We start from the raw sequence: 25,505 nt of genomic DNA, 5'->3' as shown, positions 1-25,505 counted from the left end.
CCAGCACACACCAACGGACCTCATCCCAGATATATTGGAACCATGACAAGGGAAGAAAAAAAACTTTCCAGAACCTGATGTGGGGATAGGAATGGGTGACACCCAGCCCACGAAGGCTGGTGCCAGGTAGGCATATTAGACCCTCAAAACAACTCTTTAATGCATTAATGGACCTGTGGAAGACTTCAGGAGGACTACCCTGATACCAAAGATTCGCCCTACAGCTTGAAGGACTGACTTCCTTGATGCTTGAAGGAGAACAGGACCATCTCCCTGAATCCAGGATCACCAAAAATGATTCCAAGGACTAGTTGGCTGGCCTCCTGTGAGTTAACTAGCTCCTGGGTCTTTGACCCTGCTTCTGGCCTCTGCTTGGGTGAGTTCTAACCCCCAAGTGATGCCCCAGAGATTCTGGAATCCCTGGTAGTGGTGTTGGCCGGTCCGTCTCCAAAAATATTCTACAAAAAGTTCCTGGAAGACCGATAGATGACTGGGACCTACCTACCATCCATTTCACCCAAAGGGCATCGCTGATCACCCTGACTTTGTGGTAACTACAGCTACATTCTTCTCCCATGTGGTACAGGGTCAAGGCTGATTTACATATGGCCGGGTCTAAACTGGGGTGGCATGGTGAGCAAAAGAATGATGGATTTAACCCAGATCTTTCGATTGGGGGTGAATGCTTTGATTTGTTCAGCATTCCGTCCATTAATTGTGTGTCTTTTACATTCTTCTTCACAGCAGAAAATTCTGTTCATGAGGACCTCGATGTGAAGGCATCCGGCCTTGTGGTACCCTCTTTAGCTACAGCCTACAGCTTCGTACTGCTGGAGAATTTCAACTTCTAAAAAGTTGACTAAGCCTGAAGTTAAAATTCTTCACTTCAACCTCATCCAGTGGCTTCCCTGCAATGACGACGCCTTCTCAGACACTGTTTGCTTCCTTGCATTGCTGAACTCCACCCTCTCAGGAGTATTTCTTCAGAATGTTTTATAAGTCAAAAGGTAAGCAGAGACTGGGCCCAATCCACCCATTTTATCCAACCCAGCTGCATCTTGGTGAGACTTAACTTTTGTCTTTGACCCTGTCTCACACGGCTAGACACATGTGCTTGGAGATTTAGGTGCTGGGTTTCACTAAAAACTCCAAAAATTCATAATTTGGTTTGGGATTTTTCTTGTGTTGTATTTTCATTTTCCTACTCTGTGTGTGCTGCATAAATACTTTATATATTGCTTCTAAGTTAAGCCTGACTGATTTGTGCAAAGTTACCGGAAGCTTAGGCACAGGTTACTATAGTGACTGTTTTGGTTCACCATTGCCAGGATTTTGACTGTTGCCTGAAAGGGCCTTCTACCCCCTCAACCCTTAAACCAACTTCGTAAATTGGTGTTCATTGGTAAGATCTAGTACTTGTTTTGTGCAGGGCCATTCAGTAAGTTGTGTAGAACTAAAAATCCCCAAAATACCATGACATCAGATTCGGTTTTATTTCTGTATCCTCCGTAGTTTATGATTCGGTCATTGTTTTCCATTTTCCAAATTGAACTCTTACCTTGCATCCTTTCTGCTACAGTGAAGGTGCAGCTGAACAACACTGACAACCTCAGCAAGGTATTGCTGCAGAGGCTCTGCATGGAGAGATGGCTAATTGTAGGAAAGAAATGGACCTCCCTAAAGCATTCTGAGCCTTTGAGGAAGTCAGGATAATGCAGGCCAACCGAGAGGAGCAAGAGGGAGATGACCCTGAAGATGAGGGGTTTGACTTAGAGAATGAGGAAAAGAAGGAAATTGGTTTGACTACAGGCCCTGAACTGCAGGAGCAGGAAGAGGAATGCCACTTGCCCACATGAGTCAGGTCCCGTGAGAGAGCAGGCAGCAGTGTGTCCTACCCTAACCTGTTCCCTGACAGTTGAGAGGGACTTTGAACTGCAGCTGACGAAATTGAAATTGACTGTGGAGGAAAAGAAACTTGTTCTAGAGAAGAAAATTCTACTGGCTCATTAGATGAGTCAGGTAGAACTGGACCTAAAAAAAACAGCGTCCAGAATCCAGCAACAGTGGTGGTTGCAAAAACCCCGTATCACATGGAGACAAGAAGGTTCACATCTCCAAGTATCGGGTGCCTAACGTTAGTGTGTGGGATTGCCATAGACACGTGATCTGAGGCATATGAGATGCATAAGGTCCCTGAAGAGGATTGGAGAGCCAGCTTCTGGAGGCAAAGACCAAATGAGGGGAGGAATTCACAAGTGCCCTTAGGGATGGAAGACAGGATGAAGTGCCCACTCATGAAGGAAGCCCTTGTCAGAAAGTATGGCCTCGCCCCTGAAAAATATGGGTGAAGTTCAGAGAAAGCCAGAAGCTGCCCCACCATTCTGCGGTAGATTATGTGGATTACTTTTGCTAGGTTCTGGATGGCTTGGGGAGGGAAAGTGGTATGAGGGATAAGCATGGGCGGAAAATCCGTTCCGCTTGCGGATTTTGCGGATTTTCGGTAAATTTGTGATCCGCGAACGCTCGCGAATTTACCGAAAATCCGCAAATTCGCACGCAGCAGATTTTTTTTTCTTGGTGATACAATTTTGCGGCGTAAGTTCGAAATTGCGAACATGTAGGTGCGGCGGGCAGCAACAATCTCGCACTCGCGAAATTACAAAATTTGCAATTCTGCACAAGAAATCCACTAGCAAGCAGCATAGACCTTCTGAAAATGATGATTTTTATCAGAATAACTCCTCAGGTTGACATTTGCCTGCCCTTTTTTTGATTTGAGGCCTTTTGACTTTCTTTGGATCACTTTTGGATTAGAAATCAACTTTCACAAGTAAGTTTGTTTGGGGCATTACATTTGCTGTTCTGCAGAAAAACGAGTTTTGCTAAACTGAAAGCACTCAGCAGGTGCAAAAGTTCAAATTCATCATTAGTAACCATTCCCCATAGTGCTTCCTGACTGGGGCCCCTCCAGAGTTCAGTTGCTAGTTGCAACAATTGTATGACCCTGCTATGACCCTCACAGCCGGATCATAGAATAGCTACAAGTAGCCCACAAAGGTCCTGGAAAAAAAAATGCACTGCAACAGAAAGCAAATTACAGATAAGGAAGCAGGTGCCAGACTGGAATTTTAAAACAGTGATACATTAATAAATCAACCCCAAATTAATTCATGTCAGTTGAAGCAGGGCAGGTGTGCTTGCTTTTTCCCCCCATAATCTACAGTGATGATGATGAACCAGAGGGTGGCATTGATGTACCAGAGGGTGGAATGGGTGAAACAGAGGGTGGCAGTGTTGAAACAGAGGGTGCTGTGAACCTGTGATGATGAACCAGACGTAGAAACAACATAGTCGCGACCGTTGCGTGCCGACAAGTAAGTTCGCAATTGCGAACTGGTACAAAATCCTCGCAAACTGACAGAAACCCTTGCGAACACTATAAAAACAAAAAATCCGCAAATTCGCGAGAATTCGCGGATTTTGCGGATTGCGAGTTCGCAAATACGCAAATTCGCGAACGCCAGATTCACAAAATTCACCCATGCTTAATGAGGGATTACAATGGGCTGTACAATTTGAGTGCCAGAGAGCACATGTTCAGTAGTTATTTTCCAGAGCTGCACCAACTCCTAGTAGATAGGAAGCTTATCAATCCTAGGTAGCTTGCCAAGCAATGCCGTCTACATGAGACCTCTTGCAGCCATCGCTCGCCAACACAACCTCAACATCATCTCCTACGCCAACGACACCCAACTGATCCTCTCCCTCACCAGAGAGCCCGCCACAGCCAGAACCAGCCTACACGAAGGGATGAAAGACGTCGCCGAGTGGATGAAGAACAGCCGCCTGAAACTAACTCAGACAAGACGGAAGTCCTCATCCTGGGACCATCGCCCTCCGCCTGGGACGACTCCTGGTGGCCCCCCGCCCTGGGTACCACACCCAAGCCAACAGACCATGCAAGCAACGTGGGCTTCATCCTGTACTTCTCCCTCTCGATGACCAGACAAGTCAACGCGTCTCCTCATCATGCTTCAACACCCTACGCATGCTCCGCAAGATCTTCCGATGGATCCCGACTGAAACCAGGAAGACGGTCACCCAGGCACTCATCACCAGCCGACTGGACTACGGAAACACCCTCTACGCCGGAAGCACAGCCAAGCTACAGAAAAGACTCCAACACATCCCGAACGCCTCCGCCCGACTCATCCTGGACATCCCCCGATGCAGCCACATCTCCGGCCACCTGAGGGACCTGCACTGGCACCCCGTCAGCAAGAGGATCACCTTCAGGCTCCTCACCCACGCACACAAGTCTCTCGACGACCTGGGCCCCAAGTACCGCAACGACTGCCTGACCTTCTACACGCCCACCCGCCAGCTACATTCCACAAGCCTCGCCCTTGCCACCGTACCATGCATCCGAAGAGCCACCGCCGGAGGAAGATCCTTCTCCTACCTGGCGGCCAAGACATGGAACTCCCTCCCCATCCACTTTCGGCTGACCCAGGACCATCTCGCCTTCAGGGGTCAGCTCAAGACCTGGCTGTTCGAGCAATAGCGGACCCTTCCCCAAGCGCCTTGAGACCCTCCCGGGTGAGTGGTGCACTGTACAAATGTTATGATTGATTGATTGAGGAGACAGACCGCTTTCTCAGCACCAGGGTTCAAAAGAAGGTACCTAAAGTGACCTCAAGAAGGGTGGTTAAGATTCTCCTCAGAAGAGTGAGGGAGATGTCAAAGGTGAAACAGACAAGTCCCAAAATAAGGTTTGGGGAAGGAGTTCCCATGCTCCTTCTCAGAAACAGAGGGGAGGGTCTGGTGGGGGGTGGCTCAGAAAGGATAATTTCCAAACCTGTTAGTCCCAAGAAACCACCCACTGGTGGAAACTCCACAGGGTTGGCAACTGTGGTCTTTGGGAGCAGTATTCTCCAAAATCAGAGGGTAGGACATACAATAGTTATTTTTAGTTGGGCGATCAACTCAGAGAGCAGGCTTGTGATCCCTAAGAGTGGGGGGCAATCGCCAATTCTATCAGATCACAGTAAATTAGATCCATCTAACTGCTCTACGAGAGCAGTTCTATGTGCTCTTTTTGTAGGCCAGGAGAAGACCCAACTTTTTCCTCCCCCTGGCTGGTGGTGTCCCTTTCCATGTCCCCCTCCCAAAGCTTCTTCAGCCTCTGCTAGTAGGCTTTTAGCAGAGGATTGAGTTATTCTCTGGGCAAGAGCACTACCTCTGCTGGTGATCAGTCCTTCCTAGCTTGTGGTGCCAAGTGGATTTGCCCACCTGCGAGCCAAGGATCTTCATTCCTGCCCCTGTTGAGCGGTTGCTTGGCTAGCCCAGTCAGCTGAAAAGTGTAAATAAACAACCAACTATGTATGTGGTTAACAAATTACGCACTAAGAAAAACAACAAAATACCAATTGCTGACATTGTAGTCATATGATATAACTAATGGATATCCTGTGAAGTAAAATATAAAAACTGTGAGTTAGATGAAATGTAATTATCTAATTCACACAATATATATTTTCTCACACATTTTAAGTATTTTGAAGGTAATCATAAAAAGTGCTATTCACTTAATAAAACGTTTACCTGAATTAAATACTGATGCATGGACATTGACATTTTGCAGCTATCACTCAGGTAATTTTGATAGTCACAAACAAAATCAAAATAGAGGGTCTGTGAAAAATATTTTTTATGGTGAAGAATCCAGGGAAGGATACCAAAACAACAAACAAAACAACAAACTTCTACAATTAACCTACTAAGACAACAATGGGCCCGATACACAAAAGCAACCTGAGACAAAATCCTAACTTTATGACTTTCGGTATTCATAAAAAGGTATTTAGAAGTAGTAAAGTTGGGATTCCTAACTTTACTACTCCTGAACTGAGACAAAATCCTAACTTTGCAATTTTCGGTATTCACAAAAGGCATTTAGGAGTAGTAAAGTTAGGAATCCTCACTTTGCTACTCCTAAATACCATTTGTGAATACTGAAACACAGGGAGACTTGATCCGTGTGCAAGGGTACCTGCGGTGCTGTCACACTGCCACAAGAGCAGCAGCCCAAGAAGATAGCAGAAATTAAAACTATCTTGTACAATTTTGTGCATTTGAGGTCCCTTCTTTTCACACAAAGCAGCATAGCAAGTTAACTTGCTGTGTTCCATTCAGCCAATGTATGTATGCCCCTTAGAGTTTTGAAGAATAGGTACTTTGTCACAACTGAGTCTTACTACGCCCTCTGCAAAACTGAAGGTCATTCTCCCTCACTTATACACATCCAGAGCCTCACTATGTCAACGCCAGAGACTACTTCCTCTCCACCTTTGGCATGAAACTCAAATGAATTAAACCATTAAGTCTGTCTGAGTTTTTGATATTTGTTAGCCCAACAATGTAGAATGAGTGGATCAAGATTTAGTTTTTATTCCCTGTCATCTGTCTGTAACAGCCACCTGTAATGGCCATTGAAAGAGGGAAAATGAGCCACACTACATGGCATCTAAATTCCACAGGGAGTAATTAATTGTTTGTTTTGTTATAACTTACTAATTTCGAAATAGCACATTTTTATTAGAAATAAAAAATGGTAAAAATCGGTTAAGGATTCATTGTGTTCACAAACCCATTCCTCACTCTTCCAATGCATAGACATGAACTGTCAATACAGCTTTTGCTGACCAATCTATAAATGCAGGCTGGGCCCAAGACATCTCAACATTTGAGAAATGGCTACTTCCCCATGACAATAAATTCCCCAACCCGATAGGCCTGACAGACTAAAAACACGTCACACAAAGTATTTTTCATAGACTGTATTTTAACTCTTAAAATCTGCACTTACTGGCAGATGCATCAAACAAAATAGCTCCCGGTAAAGTAGCGAATCGGTAAAACAGGCCGTTACCAAACGCAAAACCTGAAATCCCAATGCATCATCCTCATTTGCGAAAAAAATAAAGAATCGCAAAATAACCCCCGCGGTAAATTATCGAATCGCAAATTAGCGAATCGGTAATACCGAGAATGAAATCTGCCCCCCGGAAATACCGAATCGCTATTTAAATGTCGCTACGATATGCACCAAAATTCGCAAATAACAAAAATGCACCAAATAACTATTCAGCATGAGCAAAATAGGGGAAATCTCAACCAGGAGGTAAAGTTGGTGGAATGCAAAAAAAAAAAAAGAATACAGACAGGTGGAAACAATCAGAAACCCTTCAAACATGCCTCTGGAGACCCTGTATGTCTTCTAAAATGGCTGCCCTCTACATGCTTGCTAGGAGGATGAGAATCAAAGATGCTGCACAGTGCAGGAAGAGGATCCAGGAGAGGGTGTTCAGGGTGTGCATCACATTGCTGGGCCAGACAGAGGAACTGATCTATGACAAGTACAGACTGAATCGGGCAATGATCATGCACCTCATTGCTGACCTGTAACCACTACTGCAGCACCATATCCGTAGGACCAACACCATCCTTGCCCACGTCTAGGTCCTATGCAGCCTGCACCTGCTGGCGTCTGGGAGTTTCCAGGGGGTTGTAGCAGTAGCTGGAGGCGTGTCGCAAAGCGCACTATCACGCTTCTTCTGCAAATTCCTAGATGCCATGCTGACAATGGTTTATACCCACATCACCTTCCCCACAACCCCACAGCAGTTGAACCGCACCAAACATGACTTCTACTAGGTGGCACAATTTCCCCATGTGATAGGATGCTTTGACTGCACGCATGTCCCCATCTGTCCCACCTCAGCCAAGGAATACATATTCCGCAACCGGCAATCCTATCACTCCATTAACGTGCAGGTCGTGTGCAATGGCAAGCACATAATAACGGACATTGTAGCACAATTTCCTGGAAGCACACACAACGCATACATATTCCGACACAGTGGCATCCACAGGCGTCTGCTCAACGGTGAATTTGGAGAGGGACACCTACTAGGTACATACTTATGCCTCATCATTAACTCCATCCTCACATTTGTAATTGTATTCATGCCGCTAACCCTTTGCTACCCACCCTGCAGGTGACAGCGCCTACGCCTTGCGTGAATATCTACTCACTCCCTACCTCAAAACTGCAACACCTCAGGATCAGCGCTACAACGCAGCACATATCAATACCAGGAATGTGGTAGAGCGAACCTTTGGCATCCTCCACAGTCGCTTCCGGATCCCACACAAGACAGGAGGTGCCTTGCAGTATGACCCAGTGACCTGCTGCCGGATAATAGCGGTGTGTGCCATGCCTCACGACATTGCCACAAGAAGAGGGATAGCAATAGAGATGGACGGAGATGACGACTTTCGTGCACAGCAACCCCCTCCCAGTACCAACAGGCACATGTGCCTAACACAGCTGAAGGTCAAAGGAGGCGGACATACATCACACAACACCACTTCAGAGACAGGTAAGAATGAGCCATCACAACATAATCTGGTGTGCAAATGTTTAATGCACATGAGCACATGTCAGGTGAATATTAATGATACGTCTACATGATGCAGACTCAAAACATAGGTGAGGATACAGTAGTGTAGGTGGCCCATGGTTACATAACCATGGCCAAGGACCCTATGGAACATGGTTATTTGTGCCTCCCATGTACCCACAGCCTCCTGTCGCGTGACTCCTCCACATCACCAGGATGTGTGTCAGCGGCTGTGGAGCTGCGCGAACTGTGCCTCCTCTCGCTGGCCTCCGGCACAGAGACGCTTCTGACGCTTGATGCAGCCTCACTCCCCTCCTCCACTCCCAAACTGCTGGCACTAAAAGTCCCAGACTGCAGATGCTCCACTGCAGTGGTCACTTGGCCCAAGGCCTTTGCCACATCACCACAGTAATGGCCCAGGTCGACCTGCAGGGACACAGATCTCCGTGACAGTACAGCTGTGCTGTTGCAGAGCTTTGTGGTGGCCCTAATGGAGGCATTGGAATGGAGTAAATTCTGGCGATGCCTCCTACGCTCGCTCTGTTGCCCTGCTATGACGGCACATGTGAGCTCCTGTAGGCACAGTTTTATGTCTCTGTTACCCTCAGCAACGGCTGTGGTCATTTAATGCACAGCGTCTGTCATCGTGCCCATTTTGCTTGCCAATTTTGCCATGTTGATGTTAATTGCACCCATGTGTCTCCCCTGCAGGCGCTGAACATGCAGCATCTGTGACTCAACCACACCGTAGCTGTGTGTAGGCTCCTCAGATCTCTCTGCAGCTCTTCCCAGGGGCCTGCCCCGCTGTCGGACTCGGACACGTGCTGGTCTTTGAGCTGGCGGAGTGACAATTGACTGCCATGGAACGTTTGTGGCTGCTGGCCTCTGCTCCGTCGCCATCACCTGCAGGGAGGGGGCATTTGCCCTGCGGCTTGGTGGTGTTGTCCGCGGTGGTAGTGGTGGTGGTGTTGTCTGCGGTGGTGGTGTTGGTGGTGATGGTGGTGATGGTGTTGGAAGTGTCGTGGGATGACGTCCATGCGGAGTCTCTGCATCGGTCCCTGCTGGGGTTTCTGAGATTATTAGGCATCCGCTGTCATCTGAGTCCAGGGGTGATGCATCTGTGTGTGAAACAGTGCATTGTTATTATTTTGTCTGAATGTATATGTGTTGCATACTTTCAACTACATAAAAGACATATTTGGACTGACTATTGGTCCTGTGCTGCTGGTCTCATTCCATTTACATTGGGGATCATACATGCACACTTGGATGATATGACTACAACTCCCATGATGCAACACTTTGGTGAGGGTATATGCGTTAGGCACTACTACATGTGCACTGTGATTGGCCTGGGGGAATGGGCAGGGGTAGACAACACGCTGGGTATCTGCACTGGCATGCATCTTACCTTGTTCTCCTGCCGCAGCGCCGGAAGTGTCCAATTGGGTATCCCCCACGACTGCTTCAGGCTTAATGGTCCCCTCAACGAGGTCCTCAAGGGCTGTGTTGGGTGTGACGTTGGATGTCCCCCCTCCTGTGCCAGCTGCATCCTTCAACCTTTCTGTAATCCTCTCCTTTGCCCTTTTCCTGAGGTCATACCACCTCTTTTTCAGGTCGTCAATGCTGCGGTGCGTGACTCCTACAGCATTTACCCTCTCCTTAATGCACAGCCAGATCTTTCGCTTCTCCGCCTCAGTCACCTTTAGTGACAGCTTGCCAAACAGCCTGTCATGTTTGCTGCTCATCCCCTTGATCAGAAGTTCAAGTTCTTTGTCTGAAAATGTCCTCTTCCTCTTTCTGGGTGTGTCCTTGTTTTGGGGTGCATCCTTCTCCATCCTGGAATGCAGTGGTATCGCTGGTTTGTGGTATCAGTGTTTTTCTCCTCAGCTCCTGTGCTCTGCCTCCTCCTCTGAGCTCCTCAGGGCAATGAATGAAGCATTGGCTGGAAGACTTCCTGGTTGTGATGTCATCAACCTACTTCCAACGAGACCTTTTTTAGCGAATTCGCTAATACCGAAATCGCAAATACCGATTCGGTATTTGCTAATCTTTATTTTGGACTTTCACTATCGTGGTTTCGGTATATTTTACTGATTTTTAGCGATTCAGTATTAAATACCGAATCTTTTGATGCATTGCGGAATACGAGTCCTTATTTGCGATTCCTTATTTTTCGCAAATAAGGACTTGTTTTACAGATTTTTGATGCATATGCCCATTAATTATATTCATTATGAAAGTTTACAGGGTTGCCTCAGGATGGAATGTATGGATAGAGTGATAAATATCCACCAGTCATCATGGACAACAGTCTGCCAAACCATCTAAAGGCCATAGCCAAACTAGCAGTTTAAGAAAAAAAAGAGCTGAACAGCTGATCATGCACCCGCATACCCTGCCGTCTGTTTGAGAGCTGGCTTCCTGAATGTTGTTGTTGGTTAGAGTTCAGAATCATACAGTTGTATTGCAATGTTTTGCAAAACACTACAGGCTACTGTTATATTGCACATCCCTTCAGGGGAGTACACCAGAACCTCCACCCTCTGTACGGTCAAGTATGGTCAAGACATCTGAATCGCGACTTAAGGAGACCAAAAGGCCACTCTAGGATGGCTTTTGTACGAATGTGTGCCCTATTGCACTCCCGCTGTGATATTGTGCTAGTACCTCTGTACAGTGTGAGCAGATGGGGAGAGAGTGCATAAGCAGCATCACCTGAAGGGGAAAATATTAAAAAAATTTAAACAGCCATCTATCATACGTAGAGTGCAAATGCTTATGCCAAGTTGCACTCAGTATCTGTTGGGACACGTACGTTGCTTCACTTGCTTGAACAGTAGTCATTTGGAATGGTTGTGGAAAAGTCACCAACAGGTATGAATATTAGGCCTGGATGGAGAGTGAGTAGTTACCAAGGAACCACATGTTATCAACTTCTTCAGCTACCAAGTGGCATGCTAGTAAAGTCTATAAAGTCTATGGGATTGCTGTGGAAAGTGTTCCAAATGTAGCCATATAACGTTGGTAATGTGTTGATGTTTGTCACATGACTCAGCATCCAAGTGACACCTGCAATTGCATGCATTAATACTCCCAAGCATGTCATGTTGAGCAAAGTTTCTGAAAGTTCTTCTTTTGTGTGCATATTTTTGTGTAATATCTATCTATAGGGGCTTCACATTTCAGAGAGTGTGGCAGGGCAGGAGGCAGAAAACACCAATAATTTTATTAAAAAAAATTTTGTCGCCTCTCTGTGTTGGTTGGTGGTTTGAGGGTGTGAGCAGTGGAATGTGCAGTGGGGGATATCCCATCATTGATTTGTGTGTATTTTTAGCTGTCTGTTGTAGAAGTCCTGGGGCGATGGAAGGATGGGATTTGCGTTATAACCTGTTACCTGTTGTTCCCAGACTGCTGTTCCTTTAACTGTATGGTGTCATCAGGTAGAATCCTGTGTATCAAGGATTCTAGTAGGGGATAGTTAGAGAAAGAGATTGACCTGGAGGGGTGTGTACAGTATGGGCTAGACATGAATGAATAAAGGACTTTATCCCATTAATCAATCAATCAGTGAACTTGTAAAGTGCGCTACTTACCCGTGAGGGTCTCAAGGAGCTGAGGGGTGGAGTGCTGCTACTGCTTGAAGAGCCAGGTCTTGAGGAGCCTTCTGAAGGTGAGCAGGTCTTGGGTCCCTTAGATGTCAATGAGACCCGGTCGTACGATGCGTACATGGGCTCCCATTGACTGAATGGGTATATCTCGCACAAGGCGCTCACCTACGGTGGGTACGCATTGGTGCCATCCGCACTGTACAAGTCTGTGTTGGGGAGACCCTTGGGTCTCCCCCTGTGTCCGAGTTGTAGGGCTGCGGGTGACAGGGGTTCCGAAGTGGACCCCCAACAGCAACTTCCCAGATGTTTTGTGAGCCAGACACTCTGGCTTGCTACGGCTGTCCGACGCGTGCATCGTACTGCTCGGTCGTAAATCACCTCCATTGCACTATACGGTTAGCTTACGGCCGAGACATACGGAGTGGTTCGGTCCCGGAAACGACTCGGTTGGTGAATTTCACGTAGCTCACATCGTACTTGCTCGCTCGTACAGCTGTACGAGTCGGGCGGAAAACACGCATATGGCTTGTAGTTTTTCCGGCCGGATTGCGTTCGGTGCCCTTCCGATCGGAATCGCCCCTTTAGTGTGAAAGCACTTCTTGACAGGTTGCTCTCAGAATTATCCATACTTTCAGTACATTTATTTTTCTGAGCGGCAAGTTTCTTTATAGGAAGATGGCATTGCATCAAAAAATATGCTCAAAATTTTGAGTATTGTTCTGCTGCTTTTTATGTTATGTAAATATAAATATAATTATAAATATATACACACACACACGGACACACAAAACACATATTTATTACATAGTGGCAGTCCCCTTTATGAATTTATAGCTAGGTCAGTTTCCATAGGAAGAGGTTTTTTGCTAAGAACTTGGGCGCAGTTTGATAAATCTTCTGAAACTTTACAAAGAAAATGTTCATCCACCTTAGCTCCTTCCTGTAAAGTGGGGGCCATAAAAAAAGGGAGGTCTCAAAATGCTGATTTGTATGGTAATTCCCATAGGAAACGTTGGGAAGCAATACCGAGCAAAATGGCTAAACAAAATGATCCAACATTTGGCAGATACTTAGAACTTTACTCAGAACGAGTGCTTTCCATTATTTGGTATAAATCTATTTAGTCCTATTCAAAATGATAGTAAGTGAATTCTGCCAGAAACCTATAGCCAGAACCTAAAACCAGCCCCTATCCTGGGGGGGATACGGGGTTTCACATAGTAAATATACTGTTTTCTGTCAATAGAGATATACAGCCAAGCACCCCAAAGACTTGAAAATTAAGAACAGACACCCAACTACAGGGAGCTCATCCTATGTGAAAGAGATAAACAGTTCGAGCAGCTATTTTCTAATAACATAGACTTAATAAACAGACCAGATATACTAATATATTCCAATATCCCCAGATATATCCCGATAGGAATAAGAGGTGAAAGATTGAAGAAACATACCGAATATCATAAATATACCAGCTTGGACCTCCTCCCTCATATAGAAGGGGTAAGAATGTGCACTGTATGTACCAATCTGTCTGAAAGTGCTGTGCAATAGCTACCTTAACTACCCCTCTCAAATTTCCAAAACAAAATGGAATCGGAGGTATGAGAGATGTTTAAATATAACAATGTTAGGAGAAGTCCTAAAAATAGAGCGGACAGAGAATGATGTACGTGTACTTAGAACTAAATAGACATGGCTCATGAGAACAGAGACGTAACTGAACTACTGTATTATAAAAAGTCAAAATGTAAGATATAGACTGTAAGAACATATCATGTTATAGGATGGAGTTAAAAGAAAATTAGAACACGAGAGGTTAATAACCGGCATACAAGATAAATGATACCCTACCTTTCTCTCCGCATACTTACAGAGAAGGTGCCAGTCACCATTGACTGAAGAAAGTAACCCCAAATTAAGAAGTCCTGAAGAAGGTGCCACAGTACCACTTGTTCAGCACCGAAACGCGTTGACGCATCCTTTACACACAGAGAATCCAACCAGGGCCCAGTGAACAATTGATGTACATGTACTATTGTTACAGTTGTTCATATTGATAAAAAAACTACATGCCTTTTGGATCCAGAGACAAACAGTGGCAAAATTATCAAGAGGCCACAGCTGTTTTTTAGGGGGTTGTTTACTAATAGGCCTTTGATTATTGCTTTCATGTGTAAATTATGTTGTGATGAAATGATATGTATGTGTTTTTCTTTGTCATCAATTTTTAAAATTAGAGTTGTCTAGATATGTGTTGTAGTGTTATGAAAAATCTTTTATATATTTTTCCTTCTCAAAGAACATCTCTTTGAGAATTTTAAATTGTATTATTCAAGCGCTTAAATTTTTCATGTATATGTTTTTTATTAAAAATAGATTGTGAACGATCTAATTTTGGTGTGGAAATTAATATGTACTCCCTATAGGGTAATTTTTCCCTATTAATGTCTGTATGTGCACCTACAGTGGTATGAAAGTGTAACGAGTGTCCACCCAGGGATCTCCTTTTGACTTACTGTCCCTGTACCCTGTTCCCTGGAGATAGTGGGGTACTCTCTCTCTAAGATATTCTCCCTCACTGAGCCTGCACCATGTTGTCCTACAAGAATTAAGCACAAGAGAACAGGCAGGACAAGGCCCTCTTTTCAAGGGGGCTGGTAAATTCTGATCCCTCTGCAAACCCTTGTTTATGAATGTATCAGAATTCTGACTCCAATGGTAATGAGTAACTAACTACCCACATCCTTGCATTTCTTTTCCCTGGAGGATTCCAAAACTTAGAACCTGTTGAAATGTATAGGTGAAAAACCTCAACATACGAGGGGAATTTGGTGTGGAATATATCAATATGTGAATGTAATTCCCCTGTTTGCAGAGGCACTACACGGAGTCGCTATTTATGGAGTGTGATGAATACCTCACCCATTCTTCGGCCACTCACAATCAATGCCGAAGTTCAGGCTGCATTGGAGCTAAAGTCAAGAAAATAAGCAAACTGGGGGCCTCATTTTTGAGGTTTTGCCGTAGGGAAGTGGAGCAGGCCTTCCTGCTGCGCTTCCCTACGGCCAAAGAAAGGGCAGGAATACACCTTATCTATAAGATTCGGCGTATTCCTGTCAATTTCCCCTGCGCCGGCGCACAATGGGCTGCCTGCGCCAGCGCAGGCATCTATGCACAATGGTGCAAGGGTGCCGGCCTTGCGGGGATGATTATTTTTGTACACGAAGGGAAACCTCTCTGTACAAAAAAAATCACAAGAGTTTTTTCCTCTTTCTATGTGTGCTGCAGAATGCAGTACACATAGAAAAAAAGGAAAAACGAGGAGAAATAAAGATATTTCTCCCCGTTGTGCCTCCCTTACGCCTCCCCTGGGGAGGAGTAGCTTTTGGTACTGCCTTATATTTACGATTTCTCAATAATCTGGAGCAGTGTCAAAAGGCCATGGATATTGCTGAGAACTCCCCCAGCAACACCCATTGCATGCCCCTGTAATGCAGAACACTGCATTGAAGGGACTGATATTTATCAGGCAGCAGTACGCCAAAAAAAGTGGCTTAGTGCTACCTGATACATATCACGCAGGCTTCTGCGCCACGGAACTTCACAAAAAGTGAAGTTCCGATGGCGCAAGGGGCCTCATAACTGAGGCACTAGGTGTGCAGGATGCTCTTGTCCATAGTATTTAAAAGGAAGTGAAAAAAAAAACACAAATGTTTTCTTCTGCAGAACAGACATCTGTCAACTCTGTGGAAGGGTACAGCAATCACGGTACCCGCGCTTTAACTTAAGATGTTTAAAGCGAAAGCACAGGCGCTGCCATTGCTACAAAAGTAAACAAATGCTGGCCGCACACTTTGCTAATGTGCGATAGCAACAATTGTAATAAAAGTAAAGAAATAGAAAAAAAAAGCTGTGCAGCTGCATTTTATGCAAACCTGGTAATGGCAGCTGCAACATTCTTTAGGTCTAGCCTGGGCTGCGCTTGCAATGTCTCTTCCAGACATGTTGTATTTAGGTATGGACATTAAGCTCCGTCCACTTTAAACATCTTAAACTGAAGGGTGGGTGCAGCAATAGCTTTAAAAGTAAATAAATAGAAAAAAAGCATCCTATCACCATTTGTTTTCTATTTGTTGACTTTGAAGCAATCCCTGCACCCGCACATTAGCTTAAGATGTTTAAAGCTAAAGCGTGGGTGCCTTCATGTTCGAGTATTGATTTCATTGGAGAAGTTTATGTTTGGTTTTGCTGTTAGGAGACCCAGAGGGACCCACGCAAGTGCCAAAAAGTAAAGAAATATTTTTTTGTGCGCGGGTTTAGATAGACCATGCAAGTTTCAATGAGCAGTACCACAAACAAAATAAACAAACAAATGTGGGGTTGGTATTTGTGGGCGGTTGGCCACCCATGCGGCTGGTCACCCAGAGGTTTGGACACAGGGCCTGGCATCAGGCCAGATCCTGCAGCTAACTCCATGGGTTGGCCGCCCATGGGAGGTTGGATACAGGGCCTGGGTGCAAGGTAGACCCTGTAGCCAACCCCACGCACCTCACTGCAAGTAAAGAAATAAGAACAGTGTTCAGGCAAAGGCCATGCACAGCGGGGGGTTGACCGCAAATGTATTGTAATAAGACCTAACTTCACTGAAAAAAACAAAGGTTAAAGTGAAATTAGACATGATGAAGGTAGTAAAAACCTTTGAAATGGGATGAAAAGAACAAAGTGTAAAGTGGAGTTATAGATGAAGGAAATGTCATTTTAACTCATGTTCATTCTTACCTGCATAGGCCATCACTGGGCGGCAAACTCAGGGTCCACCCCGGGCTGCAAAAGTTCTTGCTATGCCATTGCTGAAGAGCACTGGAATTCGCCAATTATACATAACTGACATAAGTCTAACTTCCACTGCTATAACGCACTGTATATGGCCTCACTAATGACATCTGGAATCTACAGCAGTGCAAGTTATATCTGGGTGCCTGTGGCCATCCTCATTTCCAATAAAAGTATACAGGCTTCTCACATAAATGGTCGCAAGTAGCAGGTTATGTTGCTCTTGGTTGTCTTCAAGTGTATTAGGTATGTATTTGGCGTCTCTTACACAGGAAAACCTTCATAAATGGTTGAAGATGAAAGTGGATACATTCTATGTCAGGACCGGAGGCTTCAGATTATGCTATATCTTCCTTCGCTTTATTAACATAAAGACTCCACAGCAGCTTAGGAAAGATATAATAAGAACCAAAAAAAATGCTTTAAACATAAAGCATTGACGTAATGTTCAACAAATCAAACAACAACTCCCAAGAGTCTCTTTGCATAACAATACTCCATAGTCCTTCCACTCTGTCCATCATCACTATATAACCGGACTTCTCATCATCTTCCTCCTCTTTCTTCGCTGCTCCCGCAGCCAGATAAGTGCTTTCCTATATTTTTCCCTTTCTCAATGTGATTGATTGTGTTGTGTACGATCGTTGGGGGGACTCTTTGCATGGTTTATTCCCTTACAGAGTCCCCAGTTGCGGGAACGTTCTTCGTTCCTACGCGACTTTATTTCCCACTTGTGTGCGGTGTGTACATAGACCGCCAGGGGGCGGCCTGTCGTCTCGCCGACCCTTCGGCGCGCCTCCGCAGTGCCAGGAGCCGCGCCGTGGAGTCTGCTTGCGCAGGAGCCAGCCCTCGCGTACCCCTCTGACACCTGGTGCCCCGGGTTTGTAATTTTCCTACTCTTGACGCCCCGTTGAGGTCTGTATGGCGGCTCGGACCGCGTGAATCACCTTCGGGTGTCCTTTGTGCACCTCTTTATCCATAGTGTGGCCTAGCGCGCTTGAGGGGTGGGAAGACCCGGTCCCGGCGAGGAGGGTCTGCGCGCTTGGGGGTTGGTGCAGCCCACCTGCCACGTCAGCTGGCCCAAAACGTGATCGCAGCCGCTTGGCCTGCCCACATTCGAGAACTTTCTCGGTTGCCGCCCTCTTGGGTGCCCCACATTTGCCCTTGGTTCCGAGATGGAAAGGGAATACGAGGAGGAACCCTGCCCCTATCTGCAGGACGACGAGTTCTACCAGGCGGTGGACAATTCCATCTACCACTGCGTAACGGAGGTGGTAGGCCCCATGGAAGACCGCCTTTCCGCCCGCATCGTGGAAGAGTGCGCGAAGCTGGCGGCAGCGCATGTGCCTCCGTCCCCCGAGCTCCCGGGGACATCTGGCGGGTTGCCACCCGCCCCGAAGAGGCCTTGTAAGGAGGGGCCGTCATCGGAGGCCCAAGGTGTGGACAAGGGCGCTTTTGAGCGTCTTCGCGACGCCTTCCTGGCTAAGGCGACAGCTGTGCCCCCTACACCCTTGGTGGATCCTAGTGCTTCAGGGGACGTGTCTACGGCCCCCGCCTCCCCAATCTACGACTCTCCGGACACGGATGACGACGGGGAGTCGACCCGATCTTGGCTTCCGGCGCCTTCTGCCAAGGAGATGCCCCGGGATGAGTCGGGCATGCTGGACCTGGACGAGATAGTCCACCCCCGGTCCGCAGCCTGGGCACCGGGGGAGACGGTGGCGAAATTTGTCGTGGGCAGGCTGCGCAAGCCCCTGGAAAAGGAAGCGAGGGGTTGCCTACGGGGGGAGTGCCCTCGGCCAACTCTGGAAGGGAAAGTGGCCATGACCCCAGAATTGGACCCCAAGATGGCCACCTTCCTGGCAAAGTTTATGAAGGACCCCAGGAAGGGGATTGACCGGTCCTGGCGGGCCTGCCAGGACAAATTGTTAGATGCGGTCGGGCCTGCCACGAAGATCCTCGACATGGCGGAGGAGGCTAGAGCGAATGGCACCGCCATTTCACCGGAGGTGCTCTCAAACTGGGCCTAGAGGGTGATTGTGTTTTTGGGCAACGCCAACTGTGCCCTGTCAACTGAGAGGCGGCGTTCGCTCCTAATCAAGCTTGACCCGAAGTTGGGGGACCTGGCCTCGTCGGAGGCGGGTGCTGTGGCCCAGGGTGGCCTCTTCGGTGAGCCCTTCATCAGGGAGCTGGGCAAGTTTGTGAATACGTTCACGTCGCTGGATAAGGCCCAGTCTAGCATCAAGAGGGTGTTCCACCAGCGTTTCTCTGGAGGGGCCGGTCGCGGTAGGGGCTGCGCGATCGGCCGTGGTCAGCAGACCAACAACAAAGGACAAGGCTCCGGAAGAGGTCAATACCAGACCTCTGCCAACTATACCAACTTCTACCCCACCAGGGGACAGCGCTTCGGCGGCAGAGGGTTCAGGAAGAACGCCGGACAAGGAAATGCCCCCGGTAAGTGTACTTTGTTTGGATCAGGTTCCAATTGGGGGGCGGCTGGCAAGCTTTTACGAGGAGTGGGAATTGCTCACTGCCGACGCTTGGGTTTTGCAGACTGTACGAGGTTTCCATATCGAGTTTTACGACCAGCCCACCCAAGCGAGGCCCCCGCGCCCGATGGTTTTTTCAGATTCGGACGCGCGATTGATAGACGGGGAGATCTCGGACTTGCTGCGCAAGGGACTGGGAGCCATCCGTCTATCAACGCGCCACCCGCATGGGTTCCTCAGCAACGTCTTTTTAGTGGACAAGACGGATGGGGGCAAAAGACCTGTGATCAATCTCAAAGAGTTCAATGGGTGGTTGGTCTACCGTCACTTCAAGATGGAGGGGATCCACCTCCTGCGAGACGTGCTCCTCCCTCGGGATTGGATGGTGAGACTGGATCTCAAGGACGCCTATTTGGTCGTCCCCATCCACCCCCCTCATCGTCGTTTCCTACAATTCCTGTGGGACGACAGGGTGTTCGAATTCACCGCTCTGCCGTTCGGTCTTTCTTCGGCCCCGTGGTGCTTCACGAAGGTCCTCCACCCGGTAGTGGAGTTTCTCAGAAGTCAAGGGGTCCGTATGCTGGTATACTTGGATGACATCCTCCTCATGGGGCAGTGCCCAGAGGTGCTGGCGGGCCAGCTGCGTCAAGCTGTCGCCTTGCTCCAGAGACTGGGGTTTGTCATCAACGGCTCCAAGTCGGTTTTGGTTCCCACTCAGCAGATCACCTTTTTAGGTTTCGTGGTGGACTCGGTACAGGCGGTCTTGAGCCTGCCGGGTCGGAAGGTCGCAAAGATACGACACCTGCTTCGGCAGACGATCGCGAGGGATCGTACGTCCCTGCGCCATATCGCCAAGGTGGTGGGTCTTCTCTCGTCCTTCATCCAAGCGATTTTCCCAGGCCCACTGCACTACAGGGCTCTCCAACGCCTGAAGGCGCAGCATCTGCGACGTGGGATGAGTTACGATCAGTGGGTTCCCCTCATGGACGAAGTGAAGGAGGAAATGTCATGGTGGCTCTCTCACATGGAGGCATGGAATGGCCGGGCGATCTTCGGTTCGGCTCCGGACCTGATCATAGAGTCCGACGCCAGCCGGTCCAGCTGGGGCGCCCGGTGCGGGGATTTTTCCACCGGCGGCGCCTGGTCTTCCGAAGAACAACAATTGCATATCAATTGTTTGGAGCTCCTGGCGGGCTCCTTCGCAGTTCGTTGTTGGACCAAAGATTCGGTCAAAGCTTGTGTCCTATTACGGATGGACAATATTTCGGCGGTTCGCTATGTGAACCATCTAGGAGGTCCTCGGTCCCGCGCCTTGGCGGACTTGGCGAAGGACTTCTGGGATTATTGCCTGTCTCGCCACATTGCGGTGACGGCGGAATATCTACCAGGCCAGTGCAATCAGGTGGCGGACTGGCACTCTCGACATCTCAGGGACGCCAGCCAGTGGAAACTGGATCCGGAAGTCTTCCGGTGGCTACACTCCCTCTGGGGCCCCTTCTCGGTGGACCTCTTTGCGTCCCGTCTCGACCACCAGCTGCCGCGGTTTTACAGCTGGAGACCGGACCCTCTAGCGGAGGCCACGGACGCGTTCTTACAGGATTGGAGTCGGGAACAGCCGTTTGCGTTTCCCCCGTTCTCCATGATCATGCGAACGGCGGCTCAAGTACGCCGCCAGGGTGCGGAGCTGGTGTTGGTTACGCCGCTCTGGAGGTCTCAAGTATGGTTTCCAGTTCTTCTGGAACTTTCTTGGGATTTTCCAATCCTACTCCCCCTGTTTCCTCTGCTCCTGACGAATCCGGAGCAGGAACCGCATCCTCTCGTCATGCAGAACTCTCTCCGTCTCGTGGCGTGGAGGCTCTCAGGAGACGCTGGTCGCTCCCGGGCCTTTCGGGGTCGGCTGAGCACTTGCTCTCCAAAGCATGGGCCGATAGTACGACGAAGCGTTACAGATCCGCTTGGCTTAAGTGGATGCGTTGGTGTTTACGAAGGGATCTGGATCCCTTGGTCGCAGGCCTCGTTCCTGTGCTGAATTTCCTGGCACATTTGGCCGACAAGGGCCTAGCGTATAGGACGATCAATGCTATTCGATCGGCGATTTCGGCTGGCCATGACAACATCGATGGCCATCCAGTGGGGGTACATCCTTTTGTGTGCCGGCTTCTGCGGGCCATCCGCCTCGCGCTGCCTCCGGAACCCAGGTACTCCGTCCTTTGGGACATCAATTTGGTTCTGAATTTGTTCCTGTCGTGGCCGGCCAACTCCTATCTGTCTCTTAAGGAGCTGTCGGCGAAGTTAGCCATGTTGTTATGTTTGGTTTCGTGTAGGCGCGTCTCTGACGTGCGCGCGCTGGATGTCTCTGCACGCATCTTTTCCCCGGATGGGGTTACTTTTACAGTAGGCCGACGCACGAAAACGTCGCTGCGTTCCATTTCATATCCAGCTTTTCTTGACACTCCTAAGTTGTGTGTCGTGCAATGCCTCAAAGCATATGAGCACCTGACCTTGGATCTGCGCCCTCCGGGCGAGCGTCAGTTGTTGATTGCCCTGCGGAAGCCACACAAAGCTGTCTCCTCCCCCACTATTGCTCGGTGGGTGCGGTGGGTCATGCAAGAAGCAGGCATCAATACTTCTCTCTTTGGAGCACACTCCGCCAGGGGGGCCATGGCCTCTAAGGCATTCTCGGTGGGTGCTCGTCTGGAGGACCTAATGCGAGCGGCGGATTGGTCCTCGGATTCCACCTTCAAGAGGTTTTATTTTAAGCCGGTGGTGGATTTGGCCCAGTTGGTGGTAAGTAATCTTTGAACTAGCATAATCTGAAGCCTCCGGTCCTGACATAGAATCGAAATTTGCCTAGCTTACGTAACGGTAAGTTTCAATTCTATTAAGGACACGGAGGCGAGGATTATCCCACCCAGGCTACAGTGGTGTCTCTACCCACTCGTATGGCAGTAAGTAAAGCGTTTTCCTTTACATTGTCGGTACTGTATTAATCACTGAATGCTCCTCGCCTTGTTGTCGCATTCCTGGACCACCTCGCTGATGCTGTTCCTTTTTTCGACAGGCAACGACGGTGCTAAACAGGACCAATGAGGCTCAAGCGTGATCTGCGCGAAGAAAGAGGAGGAAGATGATGAGAAGTCCGGTTATATAGTGATGATGGACAGAGTGGAAGGACTATGGAGTATTGTTATGCAAAGAGACTCTTGGGAGTTGTTGTTTGATTTGTTGAACATTACGTCAATGCTTTATGTTTAAAGCATTTTTTTTGGTTCTTATTATATCTTTCCTAAGCTGCTGTGGAGTCTTTATGTTAATAAAGCGAAGGAAGATATAGCATAATCCTCGCCTCCGTGTCCTTAATAGAATTGAAACTTACCGTTACGTAAGCTAGGCAAATTTCGATTCACCATCCCTTGAAAAGCTGAGATGCCTTCATGTGTTATGGAGAGGATGTCAAAAGTGGCCATTTTCAGGTGCTCTAAGGATAAAAATTGTTTTTCTTCTAAAGTCACATATTTCATTTGAATAGTAATTCTGATCGTATCCTTGCAGTTTGATTGCCTTTAGGTTTACAGTAGCAAGTGGTGTCAGATAACTGTTTCTGTCCATATTTGATATAGTTGCTCGTATATTGAAATACAACGTTCCTTCCCTCACCTACAGATTACACAACGTGGAAAAAGCTGCGGTCCATTCAGGTAACAGCGGTGGGGCGAGGAGGCTGGGTAAGGGGGGATTTGGAGGGATGAGGCAGAGGGAAAATTAATTATTTAATTAATTTTCCCTCTTTATCGTTTCTCGACATCCTCCCTTACCCGGCCCCACCGCCTCACCGCTGTTATCTGCACGGACCGCGCATCTGCGTGTGTCCGCAGTGCGCCCTCAGCAGCTCATGAAACAATTCTTAGAAAGAGCATTCTCATAAAAACAGATTTACAATAGTTCCACTGAGAGCAAAGTTCTCAAGGTTTCGGGTCTATTAAATGGCGCTTTACTTCAATAGAAACGTATTGTTGCTGCAAACAGAAGACACTGCGCCAGTTTCCCATTAGCTTTCCTTACTTGGTATGTTGTCTGGCCAACCCCTCCCCTCACATTGTTCCCACAGCCCACTTTCTTCCCCCACCATCACCAGCAGTGTCCCTCCTCCCATGCATCAGCCTCCTTCCCGCCCAAACCAATGCCCATAATCCGGTAGCACCATATATGTACCCCTGAGCATTAAGCACCACAATGTTCCTCCATATCCTACCTGCACGAGAGAGTTTCTACACGTCAGTCAGCATTGCATCTGCAATGGCAGTCTGAACCAGAAAACCTTTTCCAATTTTAAGTTTTCCATTTTTCCCACCTCATATTCAAAGATAGACCTTTGGTATCTTTTAAATTTTTATATATATATATATATATATATATATATATATATATATATATATATATATATATATATATATATATATATTCGGAAATCCTAACCCAGCACGTCCTTGCGAAAGGGTACACCACTTAAGAGATCTTCTTGATCGACGATACCCCCATAAAAATCTAGACAACATCCTATCTATTTTATTAAAAAGAGACATAGAGAAAAATAAAGGAATAGTACGAAAAAAATAAAGAAATTTTGGGAAGATTAGCATCTTAATGACATTGGTCCGTCCGAATAAAGATAAATGTAAATTGTTTATCCTTTCTAAAGTCCTGTTGGTAGATAAAAGTAAAGGGTCCAAGTTTAATCCAACGATGTCGTCTATTTTGGGAGATAAAGTTACCCCGAGGTATGTAGCAGTAGAATTAATTGGAAGATCAGTGGGTGTACCTGTTTTAGAATGTATAATTTGGGTTTTTGAAACATTCAATTTATAGCCAGAAAATTTGCCAAATTCGCTAGCAACTTCGATTATTTTGGGTAAAGCAATGGAAGAGTCAGGGGTTACGATGGCCACGTCGTCTGCGTATGCTAAGACTTTGTGATCTATTTCATGGAGTCGGACTGGAGGAATGCCAGGTTCTGCAATTAATCTGTTCAGATAAGGTTCTAAATAAAGTGCAAATAAAAGTGGAGAGCAGGGGCACCCTTGTCTGGTCCCCCTAGTGATAGAAAATGGTCTGGAAGTATCAGTACCTAGTCTTATTACTCCTTTTGCATTGAAATAAAGTGACTGTACAGCTTTAATAAATTGTGATGGAAAACCCTTCCATTCTAACACCGACCAAAGGAACCCCCAGTCTACTCTATCAAACGCTTTTTCAGCATCGAGTAGGATCACTCCGACTGGGGATTCCTTCGCTTGGGCCCAATCCAACAGTGCAATAACACGTTTAACGTGATCTGTGGTATCCCTGTGTTTGATAAACCCGTGTTGAATATGAGAGACCAGACCGGCCATGACATCATTTAACCTATTGGCAAGAATTTTGGAATATATCTTACTGTCTGCCGTGATGAGGGAAATGGGGCGATACGAACCAAGTTCCTTTGGATCCTTGTTCTTTTTTACAAAAACAACTATAATAGCAGTCGACCAGGAATCAGGAGGGTTATCTTGAAATGCTACATTAAAATTTTTTAATAATTCTGTCTTCAGCAGATGTCTAAACGTCCGATAAAATTCGAGGGGGATCTGATCGGACCCCATGGCTTTGCCGGCAGCTAGACTCAAAATAGCCTCTTCGATCTCTTCCCAGCTTATTGGCCTAGCAAAGAGATCGATATCATCTGTACGCAGTGACAGTTGATTGGAGTTTTGGAGATAGTTTATAGGATTAAGAGTCTTATCGACTTCATTGTTATAATCGTTATACAGCGTCTTGTAAAAACCATGAAATGCGTCTAATATCCCTGCCTTATTCCCTTGGAGGACCCCATTAATATCTTTGATGCATTGTATTTCATTAAAAGAAGATTTTTGACGTAAACGCTGTGCTAAGATTTTCCCCGTACGTTCACTAAGTTCATAACGTTCTGTTTTATATTGTTTAAATTTTACGGCTACTTCTTCAGCAATATGTGTACGGAGTCCTGAACGTTCAATAGTTAGTCGGATTTGTGCATCCTCTATACTAACATTGTTTTTACAGGCGGTGGATAATTCGAGCTCCGC

The sequence above is a fragment of the Lissotriton vulgaris genome, chromosome 7 (assembly GCF_964263255.1).
Source record: "Lissotriton vulgaris chromosome 7, aLisVul1.2, whole genome shotgun sequence".
Taxonomy (NCBI): domain Eukaryota; kingdom Metazoa; phylum Chordata; class Amphibia; order Caudata; family Salamandridae; genus Lissotriton; species Lissotriton vulgaris.
Note: the sequence above shows the minus strand (reverse complement) of the source record.